At 32.5% G+C, this 5,355-nt stretch overlaps 1 non-coding gene across 1 annotated transcript; it reads right to left on the reverse strand.

The window, feature by feature from the left end:
* Positions 1–1,386: 1,386 nt before the first annotated feature.
* On the reverse strand, positions 1,387–1,459 carry TRNAV-AAC (transfer RNA valine (anticodon AAC)). The gene has a single exon. It is a non-coding gene; the product is annotated as a tRNA-Val (tRNA).
* Between the last annotated feature and the right edge of the window lie 3,896 nt (positions 1,460–5,355).

Here is a 5,355-nt window from a genome sequence, read left to right on the forward strand (position 1 = left end):
TCTAGAAATACAGTGAAAATGTTTAAATTACCAGAGACGAAGCAGATATCCTTATAATATTGATAATCAAGAAACTGAAAAGGCTATTTAAAAATTACCTCTGCTCGAGGTCCTGGGTTCAATTCCCCAGCACCTCCATTAAATAAATAAAACAATAAAATAAAAATTAACCTCTGCAGAAGTTTCCACAAAACTCACAATACACATTCTTCCAAATTTGGAAGAATAGTAATTCCTGTTACTTAAAATTTTCCAGAATATAGGAGACATCATAGTTCATCGTTCAAAATTATATCCTTGTTGCCCAAACCTGGAGAGAGAACTGCCAAAAACAAGACAAAAACAAACCACTAGAGACAATTCTCACAGTTAAAGTTATAATATCTATACTAAAATATTAGTAAATTAAGTCTGACTATATATTAAAAGTAATGCATTACTGTATATGCAGGGATGTCTTATAAGTGAAAAGAAAAAGATATACCTTGAAGATGTATTTGATACAATTCAAAGTATTTTTAAAACATAGGTATTGTAGAGAAGGAAACTATTAACTTGATGTAAAGTACTTAGCAGAGAAGTATCAGAATCATTGATTTTAATGAAACATTGGAGCACAGTAACATCCTTCAATAGTGCTGTAGGTGCAGTAAAAAGTTCCAGTTGTGTAAAATGTAGGGTTGTGAGGTTAATAAGGATGAAATTCAGAGGGTTGTGAAGTAGTCATCAATTGCATTGCACCAGAATTCATACTGTTTGGTTTCTCTGTTCTCATTAAGGTATGGAACAAATCAAGAATATCAGCTGCCACTTGAATTCTACAGCATTGTTCTCTGAGGCTTAGCAAATGAGATAGAAATATTGGGAATGGAAGCAACAGAATGTCACTTACAAGGTATAAGATTGTCTACCTAGAAAATACAATGCCGAAACTAAATACAACCCCGAAACTGATTATTTTACCAAATAATTTTACTAATTAGTTTACACACACACACCAGAAAGTGCAATGAGGATAAACTATCCAGGTATACATTTAATAAGATTATGCAAGATATATATCAATAAAACTAACATTTGCTAACGGACAAAAAGATGTAACTGCTGAGAAAGTAAGCAGTATTCTTGGATGAAAATACTCAGTATTGCACAGATGACTGTTCTTTGTTCCCTATAAATTCAGTGCAATCTGAATAAAAATTTCAGTAAGACTTTTTGAAGAACTTGTCCAGCTGGTATTAAAGACTTGGAAGAGTGATTCACAAGAATATTTTGAGGAAGAATTGTGATGGGAGAGTTGACACATGTTTTGTTTTAAATTTTTTTTTATTTTTTAGTAATTTTTTCATTTTGTGGGAGGTAATTAGGTTTGTTTATTTATTTTAATGGAGGTACTGGGGATTGAACCCAGGACCTCATGCACGTTAAGCATGCACTCTACCACTGAGCTATACCCTCCCCTCGACATAGGTTTTAGAACATATAAAGCCGCAATATAAGTGTGGTGCTGATGCAGAAATAGGTCAATCATTGGAACAAACTTGACAAACATAAAATTTTAATAATACATGCTGTAGGCAGCATTTATGTCAGTGAGGAAAAGGACAGACTATTTTTTAGTCCAAATTGCTAGCCATTTGGAGATAAAAGATCTTTCACTTAAAATCTTACTTAAGATTTTATTTTATTGAAGCAAAATTATGAACAAAGAAAACGGAGATTATTTTAATAATTTGCATGAGGAAGAAAAGAGAAACCCAAAAGCCATAAAGGAAACGTTGACAGATCTGACACACAAAAAGTTCAAAATTTACAGGCAAAGGTAATACAGATTTAAAAGATGACAGATTGAGAGAAAATACTTAAAACTTACATGAAATGTGCAAGATTAATATTCCTGGTATAAATCGGTAAGATTAAAAAAATAAAGTAGAAATGGGACAATATATATTGCATCACTTCAGGTGGGCTAGCAACTAGCAGGAAGAGAACTCATGTAGACTCATGAGCACACGGAATGCCAATGATTTGATTTGAGCAAAGATGGGCGTTAATGTCAGTGAAGTCCCACAAGAAGGAGCAGATGTGTCCTCTCCATGGAGTTTTCTTTGTGTCTCAGACTCCACAACAGGGAAGGGCTGTGCTGCTGCCAGTGACTATCTTATAAGGGCGGGTCTTGCCAGATCAGAGAAAATTAGTTTTGTGCTGGGCCATTGTACTTTTATACTCAGAGGTCGTATCACTTTGCAGGAAGAGCTTAGACAAATATTCCTCTTAATGCTGACATTTAAGGGATTTTTTTCATTTGTTTTCTTTATTTTTAAATTTTTATTTTTATTTTATTTTTTTGTTATACATTTAAGGAATTGTTTACAATTGTTGGGCAGCAGAGTAATCATACTGTATTCTGGAAGGTAAAGCACCATTACTGAACAAGATGTCTGACTTCAGCTTTTTGACAACAGGGAAAATCCATCTCACAAATGTGTATAGGCTGTTTGTAAAAGAAATGAAAATACCCAGTATACATTTGTAAAGTGCTCAGCATATCTAGTGATAAGAAATGTGAAAACTAACAATGTGGTTCATTTTCACTCATTAAAATTGGCAAAAATTAAGAAGATTTATAGCAGCCAGCGTTGGTGAGGATATATTGTTGGTGAGAAGTATAAACTGGTCCATTCTTTAAAGAGGACAGTTTGATTACAGCTATCAAGATTTAAAAGATCTCACCCTTTGACCCAGAATTCCCTATCTGGGAATGTACCATAATGAAATATTTGCTCCTGTCCACAAACATCTACGTAGAAGAATGTTTATTCCAGCATTGTTTAGTAAAGCAACAATTGTAAGACACCTAAATGTTAGTCAAAAGGGAATGATTACATTTTGTGGTACATTTATTCTGTCATGAAATAAAACTATAAGCCACCTTTGATTCAGCCCTGGTTAAAATTAACGGTGAAAACATTGGTCCCAAAAGTATTTCATGAAAATCCCTGAGAGGAAATAATCTCTGACTTAAAGTGCTTTGAGAATTCGTAATACAGTGTTGGTTGTTACTCACCTCAGCAAAAAGAAAATGGAGTGTCAAGGGAGCAAGCTCCTGGTTAGTATTAGCACTGAATCTGTTAGAATCACAGGTTTATTTTCTCAAACAAATTTATAAGGGGAAAGCCAAGACCAGCTAGTGAATTCATGCCACTTACATAATAGTGAAATTATACATTAAAGTTTATCACTATCAGGCTGGTATATCCACTACAACCTATATTCCTAGAATAAATACTTTCTATCAAATATAATTTCTTATATGAACATATATAGTGAGTAATATATTTTGCACAACAAACATATAAAAAGATTTAGCAGAAATCATAATTTTACATATTCCAAAAGAGTTAAAAATCAATCCTTTACAAATAATATGTCAAAAATACTGCAGTAGGAGCTTCAGTTAACCAGGAATGCATTTAATGATGGCAACATACAAATTATAGTTCAAAATTAAAATCTTTATCCCTTTTGAATTCTCTTAAGTCTTAGGTGTCTTATGATTTGGAAATCACCTTCAACTTTCTCCAAAGGGTTAAAAATACAGTATAACCCATTAGTCTAGTGGTTTGTATTCTCAAAAGCACTAATCTAACCATCTTTTGTCTCAAAAGTTTCTCATCAACTGCTGTTATGACTCATGGCCTATTTTTTCAGAAATTTTATTAGCCTTCTCAAAAGACCAATTTTTGACTGTGTCCAGTCTCTATTGTACTTTTTATTTCATTGATTTCTTTTCTTATGGGTATTATTCCTTTCTCCTACTTTCTTTGGATTCATTGTGCTAATTTTTACTAAGGACTGAACTCACTAATTTTCTTTTAGCCTTCTTTCTATGTAAACATTGAAAGCCAAGCATTTCCCACTTAGGACTTTTTTAGCAGAATCAAACAAATTTGTATTTATTTAGGTATAATCTACATTCAATAAAATGTACAAATCTCAAGTGCTCAATTTGATAAGTTTTGATTATTTTATACACCCATGTATCCATCAGCCCAAACAAGATACAGAATATTTCCACCACCCCAGAAAATTCCTCCTACAATATGTAGTCTTTTGGCATCTGACTTCTTCCACTTAGGATGTTTTTGAGATTCATCTGTGTTGTAGTATGCATTAATAGTTTGTTTCTTTTTATGGCTGAGAAGTATATAAAGATAACACTACATTTTGTTAATCCATTCACCAGTTGATGGACATTTGGATTATTTCCACTTTTTGGCTGTTAAGAATAAATCTGCTATGAACATTAGCATTCACGTCTGTGTAGACATATGTTTTCATTTCTTTTAGTACGTTCCTAGGAAGGAATGTTAGGTTGTGTGATAAGTCTATGTTCTGCTTCTTAAGAAACTACTAAACTGTTTTCCAAAGTGGCTGTACCATTTTATATTCCCATTAACAATGTATGGAGGGTTCTGGCTTTTCCACATCTTTACCAACACTTGATATTGTCTGTATTTTATTGTAGCAATTTCAGTGGATATGTAGTGATATCTCATTGTGGTTTTAATTTGCAGTTTCCTAATGACTAATGATGTTGAGCATCTTTTCATGTGCTTATTAGCCATTCATATTTCTTTGGTGAAATGAGTATTTAAATCTTTTACTCATTTTTTTGACTGGATTGTTTGTTTTATTACTGAGCTTTAAGAATTCTTTATATGGTCTCAATAGCCCCTTGTCAAATACTTGATTTGCAAATATTTTCTCCATATCTATGGCTGGCTTGTCTTTTCATTTTATCAGTGGTATCTTTTGAAGTACAATTTTTTCTTTTATGGATTATACTTTTGGTGTTGTATCTAAGAACTCTTTGCCTACCTCAGGCTCAGAAATATTTTTTCTCCTATGCTTTCTTTTAGAAATTTTATAGTTTTAGCTCATATATTAAAGTCTGTGCTCTATTATGAGTTAATTTTTTTATGGTATGAAGTAAAGGTCTAAGTTCATTTTTTCTATACGAGTACCTAATTATCCCAAGCCATTTGTTGAAAAGACTATCCTTTTTCCAGTGGATTGCCTTGGCACCTTTATTGAAAATCAGTTGACATAGGTATAAAAGTTGATTTCTTGAATTCTTTTCTATTGATCTGTATGACACACTGTCTTGATTACTGTGTCTTTACAGTAAGTTTTCAAATCGAGTGATATAAATCCTCCAACTTTGTTCTTTTTTCAAAATTGCTTTGACTATTCTAAGTCCTTTGAATTTCCACATAAATTTTAGCTTCAGCTTGTCAGTTTCTCCAAAAAGCCTGCTGGAATTTTAATAGGTATCACATTAAATGTATAGAT

Source organism: Camelus bactrianus, chromosome X (assembly GCF_048773025.1).
Source record: "Camelus bactrianus isolate YW-2024 breed Bactrian camel chromosome X, ASM4877302v1, whole genome shotgun sequence".
In the NCBI taxonomy this organism is placed as follows: Eukaryota; Metazoa; Chordata; class Mammalia; order Artiodactyla; family Camelidae; genus Camelus; species Camelus bactrianus.